The sequence below is a fragment of the Stegodyphus dumicola genome, chromosome 10 (genome assembly GCF_044657685.1).
Source record: "Stegodyphus dumicola isolate Sdum_Otavi_A_Nest chromosome 10, ASM4465768v1".
Taxonomy (NCBI): Eukaryota; Metazoa; Arthropoda; class Arachnida; order Araneae; family Eresidae; genus Stegodyphus; species Stegodyphus dumicola.
Window position 1 is genome coordinate 175,964,147 of NC_140777.1, and position 21,614 is coordinate 175,985,760.

At 32.8% G+C, this 21,614-nt stretch overlaps 1 protein-coding gene across 4 annotated transcripts in view; it reads right to left on the bottom strand.

Annotated features, from left to right (window-relative positions):
* The window catches only part of LOC118187004 (uncharacterized), a 114,397-nt gene that overhangs the window by 41,198 nt on the left and 51,585 nt on the right, over positions 1-21,614 (bottom strand). The window contains exon 1 of one of the 4 annotated variants that reach the window (XM_035357181.2): positions 16,723-16,874. The exons of 2 other annotated variants lie outside the window; for them this stretch is intronic. The gene's annotated coding sequence lies outside the window, so the exon portion shown is untranslated. Of the gene's footprint in view, positions 1-8,014; positions 8,156-16,722; positions 16,875-21,614 lie in introns of those variants that run through there. One more of the 4 variants, XM_035357180.2, reaches the window with a different exon arrangement.

Sequence of the window (21,614 nt, forward strand, 5' to 3'; positions counted from 1 at the left end):
AATCAATTTTATTACATTTAAAATCCATATACATATAAAACTGAATAATTAAAAATATACCTTGTAAATTATATGCACATTTAATTAGAAATTTTCTTTTAACTCCTCAAGCATTCACTAATAAAAAGTACTTCAAATCACTACTAATCATAGAAAAAATCAGAAGCTATAAATCATATCTTTATTCTGGATATGATTTCTACAGGGAAATAAAATTTAAATAACCAAGAATGATACATATAAGTATTAAACAAAATACGCATAATTTATGAATGCAAAGATTTATATGTAGCATGCTTAGCAAGCTTAAGTTCTGATTTTGAAAATGTTTTTTTATAACACAGTTCTTCATTTGCCTGCATATTTATTTTTTCAATCAAAACTGCTTCAAGAGTTTTAAGACCTAAATTTGGTCGAAATTCCGTCTGATTTTTTTTAACAATAGAAAAAATTCTTTCGCAAGCTGCATTTGAATGAGGTATTATTAAGACAGCAAGCATTACAGAAGGCAATACTTTGTATTTAATACACCCATTCATATTTTTTAATTTGGCAATTTCTCCCCATGCTATATCAATACGCAAATCTACAATTTCTTTCAAATCATCTACTTGATACATGGAAAATTCAATTTCTACTTGATTAAGACATTTTTCATCAATAATGGATGGAAAAGTATTCATCAAGTAAAGAACAGATGAAAATGAGACTTCAGTTCTCAAGTTGATGTCAGCAACTTCAGCATGTTTTAGAAATGGATCACTCAGTGGAAATTTATCAATTATATATGAACATGCAGTTACAAAAAAAGCTTGCACAGAATTGAAAAATGATTTCACTTCACTTTCATTCAACTTGGCATTTTTTAAATATAGTCTTGTTTCCGCACCAATCACTAAATTTTCATTTTCTTTTTGTTTACTATACTTCTGAAATGGAATAGACGTTAGAGTAACATCTTCATTTTCTTTAGAAATTACTGATGGTTTTACGAATCTAACAAAAAAATTCATTAAAAGTTCAAAAAGTTCTCTTCTCAATTTATGTATATAAGGAGCTTGTTGTTGCAAATTAATATTTACTGTTATAAACAAAGGCAAAGTATTTTTCAAAAATAACAAGTACAATTTGGTGGTCGGTGACTGTAAAATTTTTTTAATGTTTTGCAATCTCTTTCCTTCATTCTCACTGTTATCTGGTTTATCTCCAAAAAAATTTATCACAGCATCCCACTGTTCCAAAATCCTTGTTATAGATTCTAAAAGAGACAACCATCTCGTACTGCAATATTTCAAAATTTTATGAGATTTTGCATTCTGTCCCAAAATTTGTTGAGCAACTTTGAAGCTATGCTTCCGTTTCGAACTTTTCTCCAAGTAAAAATATATATCTATTATCAACATTTCAATTTCTGAGCCAATTAATTTTTCAGTAGCTTTTTTTGCAGCTATATGCAAGAGGTGGCACGGACAACCTCGGGTGATTATACTTGGTTGATGCATTTTGATAAATGATGCTACACCTTTAAACTTTCATATTACTAGCATTACCTGAAGAAAATGATAAGCAATTTTTCCATTCTAAACCTTTGTTTTTAAAGTTTTCATTTATACAATTAAAAATACCTTCTCCTGTATCATTCGTGCATTCTAAAATAGAAATCAATGAAGTAATTATCACTCCCTTTTCTTTACTGTAGTATGTTATAACCAATGGGTACAGTTTGTTATCATTGTTATCATTACTTCCATCAGTACTTAGAGAAAATGATGTACTGCACACTGATTTTATAATATCAGCAACAGTATTTTCTGCAAGCGTTTTCACAATTGCAGCAGTTTTGGTATGACCGCAGCTAAATTTTTTTGCTATGGCAGAATCCGGAAACATTGCTTTGAAAAGCTCTTTGGAATGATCCGAAACAGAAAGCGGTAGATTATGTTCAATTAAAAAATGAACAAAATAGCATTCGGCTTTTATAGGATCTGTTTCATCATCTTTTATTAAGAAATTTGTTATTTCTTTAGATTTTACGGTGCCAAGTTCTATATGCTTTTGAGAAAACACATGCCGTTTACAGTCATCTTTTCCGCCATGAGCAACTGAGAAGTCTTTGTTGCATACACTGCACTGTGCGTGATTCACAGAAATTTCGGACGCTTTAATGCATGGAAATTCTGAAGAATATGAATCTTTAAACTTCTGTTTGATAATTTTGGCTTCTTCGTTCGAGGCAGCATTATGATTAAAAATCTTTCACCTGATTCACAGTTCACAAGACACACGCTAAGCTCTCGCCGTAAACTACACAATGCAGCCGAATGCAGCCTAAACACGCATCAGCGAGGAACCTGGGAGACAGACAATTGGGTGGAACTATTGATAAGTCGTTAACGGTTGGAGTTACTGATCTACGATTGGCTAATTCTTCAAAACTAGGAACGCACTCAACACGTGATATATGATAACACAAGTATTCAGCCAATCATCGGATGAATTAGTTGGTTCCGTTTTGCGTACTGGTTCTCCTGCTCTTGTTTCTGTAAAATCCGTAGTTTTTTCCATACTTTTCGTAGCTTATAGTTTTTCATGAATTTCTGTAGAAACTACGGAGAATTCGTAGTAGTTGGAGTCTATGAATATATCGGCAAATAATAATATATAATAATAAAATAACATATCGATGAAGAAAAAAATGAAATGTTTACTGCTAAGTAATTAACAATAATTTATTCAGTGTTGTTAGATTATTCACAGCGAGCTGACACACACACACTACTTAAATTACAAATGCGTGTGAGTAGCTTGCGTTCAGCTACCTTCGGCTTTTGGGGGACATGTGCACTCAGAACTTGTACGCATCCCTCGATAGCCGAACTCATGGTCTCAGTTTTCCAATCATAGTTTTGTACGATATAATGGTGCATGCATGTGCATGCACTTTGCTTTATTATTAATTATTACTTAATTCATATTGTTACGGATTTCATAGTTATTTATTTAGTTAGTTTTTTTATTTAGAATTGTAATTAGATTTGCTTCATTTTGCCTTAGCAACGCAGACGATTTTTGAAAAGACAGCTGCGTTGGAAGATTAAAAATAGAACAACGCGTGCATTTAATACCTAATAAATAAATATCTCGTAATTGCTGTTGCTATCCACAAAAATCCAGATATTTATAGATGTTTCCAGTATATTCGAGAAATTAATTATAAAGCTCATAAAAGCTGAGAACAAATAACTCATCTCAGTAGTAGCTGTAGTTCTAGCGAACTGTTTGTTTACTTAATGCTATGATTGATTTGTAGCGATTTCGCTGTGAGATAGAATTAGTTTCTCTGTTTTGAATTGATTTTTGCTAAACGTTTGACATTTTGTGATATTGTTAGAATATTTTTGAAGAAATATTTCAGCATTTTGATTTATCTCTTGTGGAAAGAATAAATTTTTGTTAACTTTTTAACGTTAACCGTGTTTATTCCAGCCCTTTGTATTCAGTATGTCTATATCAAAACCAAGTGGTAGTAAAATTAAACGAAAAATCGCTGACGAACATAGAATATTCCAAGTAAAATGGGAATTAGAATATTTTTGCTGTGAAATAAAAGATAAAATAATCTGCTTGATATGTAATAATACTATTAATGTACCAAAGTTATATAATATTGAACGTCATTACGAACAACACAAATCGAAATATAACAATTACGAAGGATTAATGAGAGAAGAAAAGCTGAAAGAGCTCAAGTTAGGAGTGAAAAAGCAACAGTCCATGTTTAGTAAAGTATTGCAAGAAAGTGAAGTGGCGGTACATGCAAGCTACATCTTGTCCGAGTTGATAGCTAAACATTCGAAGCCTTTTACTGACGGTGATTTCATCAAGGAATGCCTAATGAAAGCTGGAGAAATTGTTTGTCCTTTAAATGTGAAGGCTTTTCAATCAATTTCATTGTCTCGAAATACAGTTGCAGAAAGAGTTACTGATTTAGCCGCGAATTTAAGTGATCAGATCAAAGCAAAATCATCTAGTTTCGAAAGTTTCTCCATTGCCTGTGACGAGAGCATGGACATTAGTGGCAAAGCTCAATTAGCAGTGTTTCTTCGTTCTTGTGACAAGAATTTTAACATTTTTGAGGAATTACTGGAACTAATACCGATGCCTGGTACTACCACAGGAGAAGATATATTTACTTGTGTTTTTGGACTTCTGCAGAAATACAATCTACCTTTGGCAAAATTAAATTCTGTAGCTACAGATGGTGCTCCATCAATGACCGGGGAAAACAAGGGCTTCGTAGCATTACTAAGAAAAAAACTTAGTGAAATTCACGGTTCAAACATTCATCATATGCATTGTATTATACATCAAGAAGTTCTATGCACGAAAGTAATAAATATGGAGAATGTTTTGTCATATATAAAAAAAGTTATAAATTTTATAAGATCTCGAGGTTAAATCAGCATCAATTCACTGCTTTCTTAAGTGAGTTAGATAGTGAATATTCGTGTTTGTCCTACTATACCGAGGTACGTTGGTTATCTTGCTCCAAGATTCTCAAACAATTCTGGGATTTGAAAGAAGAAATATGTCAGTTTTTAAAAACGAAAAATCAAGACGTAAGTTTGTTTTACGATCCAATATGGATACAAGATTTATCTTTCTTGGTTGATATAACCAAACACTTAACCGATTTAAATTTATCATTACAAGGAAAAGATCACATCATTACGAACATGTTTGACATAATTAAAGCATTCAAATGTCAATTAGTTCTTTGGGAAAAACAACTTAAAAATGAAGATTTGACGCACTTCCCGACGTGCAGCATGAACAAATCAAGTTTAGATGATACTTGTTCATATCAAAAATAAGCAGAAAAAATTGCAAATTTAACAACTGAATTTGAAACGAGGTTTAATGATTTTAGTTCCCTCGAAGACAAATTTTTTTTGTTTTCTTCGATTTTCTCAATAAGTATTGACTCAGTACCCAGCCATATGCAAATAGAGGTGATCGAGATTCAATGCAACTCAAATTTGAAAGCAAAATTCATTGAAGTGGGCATGCCTGAATTTTACAAATATTTACCAACCAGGTTTGAAAATACTCGAAAATTCGCATATGAAATTATTTCCATGCTTGGTAGCACTTATCGGTGTGAGGAGTTATTTTCAGTCATGAAAGGTAATAAGTCTCCTATTAGAAACCATATTAATGACGCTCACCTTGGGTCAGCGTTGAAAGTTATCACTGCAAACCAAATTTCTCCCAAAATAGGAAAGATAATAGCAGAGAAGAGATGTCAAGTATCAGGACGTAAACATTAAATTTTTCTTGTTCTTTTCTATATATTAAATATATATATATATATATATATATGTTTATTATTGTATTATTTGAAATAAATCTAAGTTTCTATGAATATTGATTTTTTTTTTCGGCCCGCCTAAAGTTAAACCTTGTTTGTTTGGCCCAAGTGTACCTATGAGTTTGACATCCCCGAGATACAGGAAAAGGCTAAATCTATTATAATATATTTCTGGGCAAGATTGGGGAGCAGATGCCCCAACTTTGAAACTAAGTTATACTTCCCTTATTAGACTTATCTCGGAATATGGTTTCCCTATTTCTTTCTGTGCCGCAAATTCTAATCTCAGTAGGCTGGAAAGAGTTTAAGTTAGTGCATCGAAAATAATTTCTGGCTTGAGGCATAGCTGCCCTAACAATGTTGCTCTATTTGAATGTGACCTCCAGCCATTGAGTATGTGAAGAAAATCTTGTCTCGTTAAATATTATAATAAGCTTCTCAGTTATGATGACCAGAATAGAACCTCTTCCTATCTGAAGAACTTTGTCAATAACCCAAATATTGAACAGAAAATGTCCTTTTTCTCAAGCAACTATGTAAGGTTTTTTTCAATTTGCTCCCCCCCCTGCCAGATTGAATGTCATTCACTGAGGCCAAGCTTTAGTCCTGTCTATGACTTGAGTCGTGTATGTTTTCACACCGAACTTTTGAACAAAGTTTATAAAAATGCTAACCCCTGAATTATGAGACAGATGGCCCTGGAAACTATCAGTCATATCCCTAAAGATACTCTTCAAATATATAATGTGAGTATATATGTATAAGAGTATATGTATATGATATAAATATATGTATAAGAGTGATCATGGGCATTTTGGTTAGAGGTATCTTCATCAAGACTCCTTCTACTTTTAGAGTTGAAAATTCAAATTCTCGCTCTATGTTTAGATCTGAGCTCATCACTATCAAAAGAGTCCTGATCTATGTGGAAAATACTGCTAAACCTGATTTTATGGATATATGGATCCTACCTAATAGCCAATCATCAGTTCAACATCCAAGTGATTAGGCAGAGGTTAGGGACAGGGCTGGCATATATATCCTGAACTTACTTTCTAGGCTATCGGTTAAATCTGAGAAGTGCGCTCAATGGAGTCCATCCCAAGAGGGCATTAGTGGCAATGAGATTTAGGACTCTATGACCTGCTTTAGAGACTTCCCAGTCAGATATGCTTTACACCTATAATGATGTGTTCAAGTGTAATCTAAGAAATCACTTAAGAATCTCTGGAGTGTCCCTCCAGTACGTGACTGGTAATCAAGAGTTTGCCCTTGTGGCACCCTACTTTTTGGGAACCAATGACGCTAGTAGACTTGCATATCACTTTTTGCCAGTGGACACTCGAGGAGTCTCTACTATGAACAAAAGCAGAAAGTTATTACGACCTGCACCAAGAATAATGCTGACCAAGCATCACTTGATCATATTTTATTTTGTCTTGATTTTACCTTGGATGAGGTTTTTTCAAAATCTCTTCTCTTTTTAGACTTTTTAGAGGTATCTGAACTCATGGAAAATGTTAAACCACTTTGAGGACTAGAAACAACAATAGTTACAGTTCAGTTCAGTTTATATATAGTTAGAGTTCACTTTAATCATGAATTTCCTCTGTTCCATTTATATATATTATCTTCAAAATGCTATATATTACTGCAACACAAACACATACGTTCATATAAAATATATATACTAATTTCTTTGTTTTAATTATTTTTTCTGCATAAAATTTTTATTTTATTGATTGATTTGCAGCAAAGTAGTAATATAACTTAAATGGTTCATTAAAATTGCAAACAGTAACCATAAAATTAATTAAGCAGTAACCATAAAATGGTACATTAAAAAAATTAGAAATACCCACATAATTTTTATGTGATTTACAATTACTTTATCATACATTTTGAGGTTTTATTACAATTATTACATTTTTAAAAAGCATTTAAATAACATTTTTGTCTTTCCCAAATTAGTAAAACTGAGAATTTTTAAACAACTACATTATTTAAAATTTAGGACACTTAACAATTTCTAAATAAAATTAAATACTTTTATTTGCTCCTAACTTTTTCAGAAATGAAAATGCCAATACCTTCCATATGAAGGTATAGCATACAGTTTGGCTGCAATTCAAGCTTTATGCTTTATATATCTAAGATCATATAATCTCAGTTATGGATTTTGCTATGAACCAAATTATTCCTTAAATTTATTTTATTGGTGCACAAAAATCTGCTGCTTGATACATAATTACCATGGTAAACTTGTCATGTGCAAATTGCTACATTTTCATTGACTTTATGACCACCTTTTTGCTAAATACAATCAACTTAAAATTGGTGTATCTTATATGGAAGTTTAAATACTTTGCTAGTGCTATGACTTTTCTACAATAATATATTTTTAACAAAAATAGTCTCATAAATTTGAGGTGCATCTTTTCTAATACGATGTGTTTTACTGTCTAAAATACTACGATATTTTTCTAAAATAGCTGTGTTATGGCATAGAATTTAACCATTCCTTAAATAATAAGCATATTCAGACATTTATTCAATTTAATGGTACAGAATATTAGGACTGTTATAAAATCAACATTTTTTGCATGCAAGAGAATAGAGAACGAGAAAAATACGAATAAATACCTCAGTTACCCATCACAAATTAACTTTCTCGTTCAGAAACATACTAACAATGAAATCAATATGTCACAAACAAATCGCTAGCTTCTAATGCACGATTTTAGTTTTGCGGAATGGGTGCGGCAGCGTCGCCAGACTGGCAGGTGTCAGGATACAGTGACAGGAAGTTTTATGACTCGATAACTCTGCCCTGTATAAATTTTTCACTCGGGATTTCTTTTGGCCAATTAAAATGATTGGATGATCCAGATTTTTTAGTTAGTACCCGGCTTTGGTGTAATGTACACAAAATAAGTTTAACATTTTAAAAAATTATTTTATTTCACAGAAGAAAGGCAATAATTAGAATATTAATGCTATGACTGCAGGAAAATTGTGTCTTCTAGTTAACATGCTAGCCCAGTTACAAAACTGAAGGCCGGGAGCAAAACCCCTTACTGAATCCCCCTCGCCTATATTTTTTTAACATAATAAATATAATACAAATTATATGTAGTATTTTATGAAACCACTTAATAATCTATCATTTTTTATTTAAGGAATAAATATAACTTTACATTTTGTATACTTTGTTTTCGTGATTTATTACGTGTTATATAAAAGCATATCTTTTTTGTGGGGGGGGGTGATGGAAAGACAAAAGAGTAGGACTTTAAGAATTCTAATTGATTAAATTTAAATCAAAGAAGTACGGCCAGCTTACTACAATCAAATTGTTTATCAGTCAAATTAATTAGCTACATGAAAAAAATGTGGAATTAAAAATTCGGTTTCTTTCCATCACGGAAGAAGATACTTTTTCCACTATCGCACAGAAAAATGCCCTACTGTTTTAAAAATAAAAATAAAAACACAATATTATTCACCGGCCATAGTCAGCAACTCAGTGTCCGATTTTTTAAAAAGACAAGAATAACAAAAGAATAAAGTTTAAAATTTTATTCTTGCGCCTAATTTCATATTTTTAAAAACTTGAATTAAAAAAATCCATAAATATTGAAGAATTCAGAATCCCCCCCCTGAAAGTGAAGGCCGAGGGAATGTGTATTGGTTGCCATCGATTTAATCAATTTCTTTCAAGGTAATAACGAAATACGGTATGGTTTTTAATAGTTTCTTGAATATGGCAAAACACACGACAGCTATCTACCTGAAGGAACGGATATTTTTGTGGAGGATTTTTTAAGGCAACTGGCCCGTATTTACGTTATACCATATGGAAAAACATGAAAATCAATCAGGCAGCTAACGCGTTCGCTTGGGCTCGAATTCGGGTCGAAGTACGACCACGTCGTTTACTTTCATGATCATGTCTATCCAATAATGTATGATTATATAATCAATTCATATGACTTTCTCTATGAAAATTTTTAATTTAAAAATCCTTTACTGCTAAAAATGCCGTGGTCATTGCCAAAAGGTTACCGAACGATTTTGGAAAAATCACCCGAAAGCGAAGAGATTCGAATTACGAGATTCGGAACAAATTGTATATGAAAGTCATATTTTCCCAAATAAAATAATGATCAAAATTCTGCGATAATTAATCTGACCCTTAAGCAGAAGTATGAGGAAAAAATCCGCAAAAAATTAAATACAATAATTTATTTTTTTACTCATTTATAAGCTGAAAAGGGCTGGCTATTACTCTCGAAACGGTATTTTGTGCCGAATCACTATAAACGGCGTATCACTTTTCAAATTGTTGCAACCAAATATTATCGCTAAGAAATTAAATAATGAAGAATCTCCATGAATGTATGCATGTTTCTTGCATTAGGAAAAAACAAAGGTTCCTAGAGCCATCCCATTCTGAGTAACGTAATCCTCCACCCGAAAATGCGCAACTGGAAGCTCGAATTTTGAATTTCGAATTTTATATTTCATATTTTGTATAAAACTTTAACGAGCTTTTGATTAAAAAACTCAACGATTTCAAAGCGAACGGTGGCAACACTGTACGGAATAAGGCATTTTTATCTCAGCGTACGAGACTATTTATCGAAAATTCTACAGATATGCTGTTTTTAAATATTTTTAGCTCAAATGTTCTCATGGGTATATGTGTGTAAATGGAAAGAAAATCTTTGGACGTAATACAAAATATGAAAGCTTTCAGATTTTGTTTTGCAGGTGAGGACAATTTGTTGCAACAATTTGAAAAGTGATACGCCGTTTATTATTGAAAAATTATTGAATTATGTTGTTCATACTTCTGATTAAGGTTTCTATGCCTTTAGTTAACCTACATCCAATAATTATAGAATTATCAGCAATTTAAAAGCTGTTAAAGTGCGGCTAAGCCTAATTTTTGTTTACCATAGCAGCCATATTTGTTTACATTTGAAACGTAGCAGAATAGTGGATTTGTTGCCAATTTAGAGATACTAAGCTTCGCAACAACAAAGTAATGTCTTTTATTATTGAGAATTAAATTATGCTTAGTTCATTCTGGAATTAGCATTTATGTTGTTAAATTATCCCATATATTGACTCGGTATAGCGTTCACAACAAATTAAGTCAGTTTCTACGTCTTCAGTGTCTTTTTGTCGAGTGAGATCAAAAGTAAACTTTATTTTGTGCACCGAAACATCGGCCTTCTCACACTCTGGTCGAATTGCTTGTTTCTGTGAAGAAAATAATTTTAATTTCTTTTAATAGTTTTTAACTGTATTTGGTGTTTTAATGTTTTTATATATCTTTAAATTTTTAATATAGATATTTTGGGTTTTTATGTATTTTTGCCTTGTGCGAAGTGAGAACTGAATTAATTGAATGAGAAATATATCTCTAACGAAATTCGATGAAATAAGTTTAAATGAAATACAGGAAAAAAAGCGTGTAATTAATATTCCTTACAAGAAAGTCATGTGGTGCACACATCAGTTTTTTTTTTTTTTTTTTTTTTTTTTTTTTTTAATGAATACCTCTCCGAAAATTTCAACAACAGATCATGGACAGTCGATATAAATTGAATTCTGCGGATCTCAAAACTCCTGGCAAGACCGGGAAAACTGATTTTCAGGAGATCTTTGTTTGATTTCTCTAAAAATAACTATTATTTATCAGACAATATTATATTTCAGTCCAAAAATGGAATTACAGATATAGATTAGCCTAATAAAGCCTCTTCCGAAAATATTAACTGTGCTTAATAAAAATTATCCGATATCTTAGAATTATCAATGAAAATTACCCAACCGTATCCGATATTTTCAGAAAAATCAAAATTGCTATTAAAAGCTATTCTCCGACTATTTTTTAAACTAATAGAAATGCACAGAAATTTTGATTTCTTTAAGGTTGACAACTTCTACCGATGGAGAACCCCAAAGAGCCTTAAACTATTTATAAACACAGAAGGCAAATCTTTGGAAAAGAAAAATGTGGGCATTCTTGACAAGAAGAAGATTAATCCTAATTCGCTGCGTGCTCAAGACTTTCAATCCGAGTTTTTTTTTAATACAAAGCGTGGGTAACGTAATTTCCCGACTCCTCAAATGTGTTGCTTGTCCCTCTTCCCCCCCCAAAAAAAGGCACTTCCCTTTGAATTCAATTATATTGAAGTTTGAATCTACATCCACAGTTTCTGCGGATTCTTTTCTGATTTTAATTTAAATATCCAGAGGATTTTATAGCCTTGGCAGAATGGCATAAAATTGGAGTGATTAATTAATTGCTCAATTGTGCAAAAATTATTCATTTTGAAGCTTCCATTCCTCCAGTCTCATTTAAAATGCTCAGAAACAAGTTCCAACTGTTCATAATTTGGTAATCTAGAGCAGAGTTTCTTAAACTTTTTTCAGTCGCGACACCTTTTTATCACTGAGATTTTTTCGTGACCCCTAGGACCCCATAATATTTAAAAAATTTTCGGCGCCCCCCAGCTGCAGTCCCGCACAGTTAATGAAACCCTGCTCTAGAACATGTTAAAAGCATTAATTTTGCCTGATTACAAACATAGTGCGATAGGAAAATAATTCAGATATTACAGTTAATTGCCGATTTTAGTTAAATCTTTCAGTGGCTACAAGTTTGGAACATGTCTCGAGAAATTAAGAACGTATTCGGAAAAGCAGCGCATAAACATTTTTATATTAGCGATATGGGATTTAGAAGTTTTAGGGATTACAGATCCTGTAGAAAGAAAAAATAAGATCCTTCTTGAAGAAGAAACTTTGATCCATTTTAATAAAAATTTAAGGGTATGTGAATCAATCAATATATGCTAACCCTTCCTGCTAACTTAATGCAACTAGGGTGACACCCGAAATCAACCTCCGTATCAGGTGGGAGGGCCGGACATGTCAGCTTAGACCTCTTAAAGAGATTAGAACTAGTACTCTTGCTACGCTGGGGTGCCTCAAATCCCTGCGCAGACTTTTTAAGATGGACGTTATGAAGTAGCTTTGCCGTGGTTAGCTGGGCATCCTGCTCATTATGATAAGTACGATATAGCTGAATCGCGACTTCGCACGGTAACAAAACGTTTGTTAAACGAAAATAACTTCGAAGCCTACGATGCTGTATTTCAACAGTGGGAATTAGAAGGCATCATAGAAACTGTTCCAATGGAACATCTGTTTAAGCTCAGTCATTTTCTCCCTCATAGGCCTGTTATCAAGCCATCCAGCAGTACTACGAAAGTGCGCCCAGTGTTCGACGCTTCTTTCAAGCGGCCTGGATATACTTCTTTAAACGAGTGTTTGAGTGTTGGACCGAGTCTGATACATCAGATACCGCCACTACTGCTGAGATTCCGTTTAGGGCCCTTGGGAGTAGGTGCTGATATAAAGCAAGCTTTTCTGCAAATAGGTTTAAGGGCCGAAGACAGAGATGTACTGAGGTTCTTGTGGTGGGAAGATGCTGAACGCACCAAACTTAAGATTTATAGACACTGCCGAGTGGTTTTTGGCATCACTTCTAGTCCTTTTCTTCTGAACGCCAAAATAAAATATGATTTAGAAATGCAGAAAACCTTCAAAATACGATTGATAAATTGAGAGAAGGGTTTTATGTTGACAACCTAGTCACAAGTGTCATGAACGTAAAAAAACTGGAGCAACTGAAATCTCAAGCTATGCAAGTAATGAATGAAGCGTCATTTGAACTGAGATGTTGGGCTCATTCTGGACTTCAGTGTCAGGAAAGTCAAAGTGTACTTGGCCTTAAGTGGGATACAGAAACCGATGAACTTTACTGCGTTGGTTCTCAAGCTGACATGAAATCTAGTGAGGTTGTAACGAAGAGAATGTTACTTTCCGTTGTTAACAGCATATATGATCCCATAGGCTTTACCTCACCTGCGACACTATTTCCTAAGTTACTACTCCAAGAAGCCTAGAGAAATAAGTTAGACTGGGACGAAGAGTTGCCATCCGATTTGCAATTACGTTATCGAAGATGGGTTAAGCATTTAGATCTTGTTCAGAAATGTCGAATCCCTCGAAGGATATTGTATGGAACTTTCGAAATGGCCAGCTTACACATATTTACTGATGCTTCGTCTCAAGGGTATGCTTGCTGTGCATTTCTACGCTGTGAAGAAAAAGAAGAAGTGAAAGTTTCAATGATTTTGGCAAAGGCTAGAATAGCTCCGGTTAAGAGACCGACAATTTCGCGACTGGAACTTTTAGGAGTTGTAATGGGAGCTAGAATTGGTTCAACAATATTAGAAAATTTGAAATTTTTTGTTTGAAGACATATTTTTGGACGGACTCGATGATCGTCTTGGCATGGATTACAAACACAGAACAATGGAACACCTTCATTGGAAATCGAGTGAAAGAAATCAGGAAACTGACCACTGAAGCCTTTATGCAAGCATTAGGCAGATTTTGGGCAAGGAGAGGAAGATGTTCTATTCTTTATACTGATAATGGTACCAACTTCAAAGGAGCTGCAAACGCTTTGAAATCTTCGGAGTGGGATTTCATTCAAAGAGAATGTGCAGTAATGAAAATCAGGTGGATATTCAGCCCTCCATCTGCCCCATGGTATGGCGGGTTTTGGGAAAGAATGGTTCGTTGTATCAAGGAACTTCTTCGAAAGTGTTTGGGAAAATCCTGTGTCACATATGAAGAAATGTTGACTTTGCTCACTGATTGTGAGGCCACTATAAATGGACGACCATTGACATATTTGTCAGACGACCCTAACGAATTGAAACCACTTACGCCTGCTCACTTTATTCAAGATTTAGGGGAACGAGAAACCATTGATTTGGATTTAATTGACTCTCAGCACTTACTGAAACGTGTACGTTATCTTCATACTTTACGGCTAAATCTACGAAAACGTTTCTATAAGGAATATCTTGGAGAATTAATAAGAAGTCCTAAATCATCTTCACGAAGAAAAACGATTTCTCCAGAAGAAATTGTTCTAGTTGAATCAAAGAATCCAAACAGGATAAATTGGCCTTTAGCCCAGGTAACTGAACTGTTTCCTGTTAAAGACAATATTGAACGTGTTGCAAAACTACGAGTCGCCAATGGTGAAGTCATAACAAGCGCAATGAATATGGGGAAAAAATTTCCAATAACATAACAATTTAAAAGAACGAATTTAGAAATAAATGGAAAGCTGAAAAAGAATACATCATTTTTCATTCCCGCCAACCTAGATAAACATAGGCAAGGGATGCAACGTTTTCTGCCCAAAAATTCGATAATAGTCCGTGAATAAACACGAATTTAGAGTTTCCGCAGCACATTTTTATTATTTTTGCAATGACGTTTGTCTGTGTGTGTGAAGATTTTTTCGTCCACGATAACTCTTATATCAAACTTCCAAAAATTTATATTTTCCGTATTTAAGCTTTCTGCATTCACATAAAGAGTTGATCAGATTTTGGGTAAAACTGGACAACCGAAAAAGGTACTTTATTTGTAGCCCACTACAGTTTTAATCAAAAACTATATTAGAATATAATCCAAAACTTTTCAGCTTTAGTATTTAAGTTTTATATCAATGAAATAGGTTAGATTTAGATTAAAACTGATAAACAGAAAGTGATACTTTACCTGCAATTCTGAACAGATTTTCATGAAAAAATATACTGTGATACAATCCAAAACTTCCTAAAATTTGGCATTTAAAACCTGTAAATACTTATGCGATGTATATACAATTATGACTGATATATTAGAATTTGAGTATATGATAAACTGGAAGTGGCACTTTACTTGGAACTTTTAACAAATTTTTGTGAAAAAATATAGAATTACTATAATAACAGTTTAATCTAAAATAATGCAGTGCATATTAAACCATTTCTATAACATCTAGACAAAATATTTACTTATATAAAGTCGTAGAATTAAGAATGATTTAACGTTTCACTTGCAGAACTTTAAAACGCTTGTAATGCAGGCATGCTATCAAAAAAAACGCACTTGTTGCACTGTTGATGATGACGAAGCACAAGAGCAGACAGCAAATTCAAAAAACCCTATTGCCTTACTTTTTATTGATGAAGGAACGCACGGTAGTCACTATTCAGATGCAATTCCAAAAACTAACGAACATTGCATACTGATATCTAAATATCGCGGGGATATATGTGCAGATCAAAATGAATTTGGATTTGTTGATACTATAGGAAGAGCATACATGAAAATTAAATTATGGTATCTGTTTCAACGTATTTAAATATATTATAAAAAAACTTAATTTTTTAATTAAAAACGAATCAAACTACATGTTATTCAACTGCCCAATAAAATACAATTTTTAATAAAAAGAAATAAAGAAACACATGTCCATCTTGGCGAATTATATCTAATAAAATATAACCCTAAATTTCGTATTAAAGACCGTTCTATTTATTAGAAAATTAAATTTTGTTTACAAACGATCAGCCTGAACTGACATTTTACTTAATGTTCGTTGCTATGTAAAACAATAAATTAATGAAAGGTCATGTGCAGGCCACATCAAGATAGCAATAATATTATTTCTACTAAGGATATATCAGTTCGGACTGCTTTGTAACTGGGCACTTGGAACTTATCGCAAATGAACTGAAATTCTAAAAACGATACGCATTTAGTTTAAAATGTATGAGAATTATGCTGCACTTATTGCTCGATTATTCGTGAGAAAAGTATTTATGTATCATCCTCCCAAAAGGCTAATACTTGACCAAGATACAATAGATTTGCAACTTTAAAAATAAATTCAAGACTTTTTATAACAAAAAACACATTGCTAGGGCTCATAATATAATTAAAAAGCTTATTAATAATTCATGACTGGGAAAACTGATAACTCATCAGACAAAATTCATTCTACTAATGAATAGGTAAAGCACTAAATTTCTTGTTGATCAAATGCTTGAAAATATAAGCAAAGGAAACACAGAAATTTGAATGGAAGGAAAATGTGGGCTATAGAATTTTATCACATAAGCTATCCTTGATGCAGTGGTTAATTAGAAAAGAGTGAAGAGTATAATGAAAAGACAGTATGGTTGCAATGGGATACTACAAGTGCAGAAAAGTTGTGAGATTATCAAGTTAAATACACTGCATTTAAATTTAATGGAACTGTACCTTTACCATATCATTTGAAAGAATGTCAGCCTAGCTGTACACTTAAAATCGTAGAAGAATTTATTTTTTACGCTACTCGTGGATTAATCATAATTTTACAGAGCGATTTTCTGATTATCGGAGACGATTATGATGAAAAAGAAAATGTAACTTACAGTATATATGCCACCAAAAACACCTGAATCATATCTTGAAACCTGTCACAGTAATACTAACAACCTCTAGAAAACAATTCCGCTATTTCGTTGCTATCATCACGGCCACCTCAATATTACTACTACTACAACTACTACAATGCCGGCACAGTTTTTCAAAGGAATAATTCAGAACAGTTTGACGTAGGCGAGCGCCAGACAATGAATAAACCTGAATGTTACGAAATCGAAAACAAGCCACTCCCACTAGCCAATCACAGCGCAGCCGACGCTGATGTCATTTCACATATACACGTATCGATTAATTTTCAGCGATTAAAAACTTCTAACAGAATATCTTTTCAGCACGAACTCACGAGAAAGCTCAGAAATTGAAATCCGACTTAGTTTCATGAGCGAGTAACATTTATTTCGGTCGAAGAAATATGAAAATAGTACACATTCACGACGCTATTTTAAATCAAACGTAAAGAATGGAAAATACAAAGATAGTTAGTATGAATGGAACGTAAAAAATAACTATTAAACTATGCCAGAACGTTGGTTTTTGACCACTCATTAAAATATGTGCGTTAATTTATAAAATTTATGTCATTTTTATATTTTGTTAGTAACAGTTCAACAAGATTTACTATAATTTGAACAAATGGCTGGAAATACTGAATTAATAGATGAAAGAAATGTGTGCTAATAATGAATTTTAATAGTTTTCAATTCTAAATTTTAGTTTTATTGCATCAGCTAAGAAGGGACTAATATGTTTAAATAATTTCGATCATATTAGCTAAAAAGATTCTCGCTTTTAAAAAATCGACAAACACATGCCTTGCTTTCCCCGACGTTTTGGTTAAAATCGTAGCTCTGCCAGATTTTTAATAAACCTATAAATATACTTTTTAGACAATTATAAATTATTCTTCATAACCTAAACGTATATCAATATAATACACGCCAGGATAACTACGAAATTGGATCGTTCGACTTGTTCGTTTTATATCGATGTCTTTAACATTAAAAGATTTATAAAAAGTGTGCGTGCGGTATAGAGAAACATCTCAGTAAGACAGCTTTTCAGGCTAATGTGCGAAGGCATTGATGACAGAATATTTCTGATATGCCGAAAAAATATTTTTTATAAATAACATGCGGAAAAAGAGACATCTAGGTTAAGCAATGACACAAAAATATACTAAATTGTGATACAAAACTGAGTTATGAAATGCAGTAGAAGCAGATGATTTAAAGACAAGGGGTAGAAGATCAAAATGCTTTGTCAAGATGACTTCATTAAAAAAAACTATTCATAGTGCAATTGCGGCGAAATATGGTTTAGCTCTAATAAATGAGACTAAATTTTTTTATCGGTTCAATTATTGAAGAATAATGATAAGCTCAAGAATGTTTCTCTTCTCTCGTTCCGCTTGGGTGATCCCAGTGTCCCATTTTTCACTAACAGAAATATACTCAGCCTATTTTAAGAAGAAATTGTGCAGATTTACAGTTCTCCATCAGAACTAAATACAAGGAAAATACAATATTTCAAGCTCCATTGAGTAAAACAGATTCATTTCGAACTACTCCTTGTAACCAGATATTTGGTTACCTGATTTCTCTCCGTCTCCGACAATAAAATTAATCTCGCATTTTGCTAAGACATAGGAAATTTAGAAATATGAACAAAATATAGAGCAGTACATCTAAAAATTTAAAATTTCATAAGGTATTTTCTCCCTTCTTCCAGCATGCCTTCGCGATGTAACGGTAGCACACTCGGCGCGTATTCATGAGGTTTAGGCTCGAGTCTCGGCGAGAGCATTCCTCATTTTTTATGTCTTCTGCTTCAGAAAAACATAATGAGCGCGAACTAAATTTGGTGGACGATGATTCTTTGTTACCATGATTTGGCGATTGGGTCCCTTAATCCCCAAAAGGGGGTTTCTCCCTTTTTCCAAAATGTCTTCGTGGTGTAACGCCGCGTATTCGAGAGGTCCAGGTTCGAGTCCTGGCGAGGATATTCTTCTGTCTTCTTCCTGTCTTCTGCATTCTGTCTTCTTCCTGTCTTCCTGTCTTCTTCCTGCATTCTTCCTGTCTTCTGCTTCGCAATATCCTAATGACTCTACAATTTCTTAAAGAAAATGACGCTATAAACCATAACCGCGGCGAAATTTATGTTTTTCCCACTGTTTCATGACCTTACCGAGGTGAGTATATATCCCGAATTTGACTGCAGGATAATAATACGCAATAAAAAGGATTACGCCATGAATAATATAGTCTTTAAAATGTCTGCCTTTGGAAAAGAAAAAAACTGGTTTGGAATCGCGGACAGTCGTTTTTAAAGCCTCTTCCAATTTAGTGGTTCAGTTTTGCTTAAGTGATGGTTTTAGTCATATAATTCTATACATTCTGCTCAGGAGCAGAGGCTGAGACACACATATCTAGAGGCTGATACACACATATCTTAGATATGTGTGTATGTGTGTCTCAGCCTCTGCGGTAAGTTTATTCCAGTTTGTCATATTTGGATGGTTAACGTTCTATCTATTAAAACAGCGTCATTTCATCCCAACATCATGAAGCTCAAGATTAATACGGATGGAAAAGGAAAAAAAACCTTAAGCCGAAAGTTTAGAAAAATCGGCAAAACATCTGCATACACTGAAAAAGGCGGAGAAGAGATGTAGAACAAATGATGATTTTTAAAAATACCTTGCATATCCTTCTAACAATAAAAAAAAAAAAAAAAAAAAAAAAAAAAAAAAAAAAAAAAAGAAAAAGAAAAAAGAAAGAAAGAAATGAATTTGAAATACAAATTTTAAATGAAGTTTTAGTTTCCTTTTATCAAATTCTTAATGAAATAAAAAGAAAAACGCGATAAAGGATTCTTGACTCATTCTTCTAAAAGTAACCAAATCTTCATCCAATTATATTTCATGATAGCTCAGATAATCCTCAGTATTTTCTTTCACCCCCTTGTAATCTTTAGTTTGGACTCTCGTGAAGTCACTGAGAATGAACCAAGGTTCATCTGTGATTTCTTCGTTATGAAGCGTTGAGTCATTCATTTTACAATAGGTGCCTTTTGATTATTTAATTGAAAACAATAACAAACATGATTCAAACAAATATTAAATATATTACACAATAGCGGATCAATCTATAACGTCTTATCATATCATCGTTCCGTTCTGTTTGTTCTAAATGTATTTTATTCCCCGTCGCCGGAAAGGCCAAAAGCAGTTTATCCCTTTAGGGAATTTTAGTTGGAATATCATCTTCCAGGACTTATCATCTTCAAGTGATGAAGTCGTCGCAGCTGAATAACACCCACGCAAGTATGAAACTGCATTCCGCGTTCGATTAGAAATAAAATACTGCATCGGCCTGAATGCAAGATATTTATATCATTTAATAATTTTTTATCTAAAGTAGCCAAAACATATAAACCTCTAATTTTGGTTGTGGTTAGCAAGGGTGTCTTAAGTGAAAACTCAAACTAGGCAATTTCTAAAACAACTTCCGCAAGTATGCGTGAAATTGAAAAGCTAATAAAGTAATAAATTAAGATATTTTAAAATATTTTATATTAATTTGATACACAAATAAATATTTTATATTAACTTGGCAGAACAATTTTATGTTAAGTTTAATTATGGAAAACTTATACATATTAACATAGTTTAGTAAAATAAAAATATACTTTTGGATTTACTATTTACAGAATGTATGCCCCCATTTATATAACGTAATGGCTTGGTTTCGTTTTACAACGATTCGATTTAAAACTCTGTACGAACTCAACGCCTGCGTTTCATGAATTCTGCATCATTTCAAAACATAATCGTGATCATGATTTCCTCCCACGCGAAATCAGTATTTGCTGCCACTAATAACATCTTAACAAGAGAGGCAAAATTGTTTAGAAACAAGACATCTAACATTCCGTTCTTCACAAAGGCGCCGATCCTTTAAACTAATTTTCTCTCAATCAGGTACGTTTAACGCTCCAATTAATAACTTGGCCGACCACAAATATTAGTTTCCGGGGTTCAATTTCGTAATATTGTCGCGAGTTACGGGCATGGGCCTTATAAGAAATAGACTAACCCAGTGGGCGGGGCGCGCGTCACCGACATGTCGGCAAGAAAGAGTAGGGACGATCTGGTTTACTTTAACATTGAAACCTATGGCGTTTGTATCACATAACTCTTTTTAATTATTAAATGTGATACGTTGTATAGTGAAGATATTATGAAAGCCACAGTTTTTTCCAAATAGGATTTAATATATCTCATTAAAGCACTTTTTACTGCATTTCGCGCATTTTTTTCACGCGTAATTCTTGTATAAACTTCTTTACTTTGGTAAAACGGTAAAAACTCTAAGCACAAAATTTATGAACTTAATTTTGCGTAAAAATAAAGTAAAATTAAATAAGATTGATAGTGCGTGGTGCTTTGAAATAAATAAGGTAAAATTAAACAAAGTCTGATAATTTTTTTTTAATTTAATGAAAATTTTCAGGCAGTGATTTTCCAGACTATAATAACATTACAAAACGATCGTATTTATTTGATTATATGATCATTAAATTGTTAACATTAAAGTGGATTAGTCATTTTAATAATTCATAAAATTCGGAGCATAAAATATTCTAAGCGTAATGAAGGGGAAAAAAGATAAAATAAATATAATAAATTGTGCTATAATACTCATCTATAATTTTAAAAAAGCAGCACAATTTAGAATTTTAAACAAAACTTTCAAAAATTCGTTTTTAAATATTTTAGTACTTTTTACTTATTTACACCAATGAAAAGGATAAAAATTGCAAAAGAAAATTGCTTGTTTGAAATTTTCTATTAGTTCAGATTTAAAATATTATTTTCTAA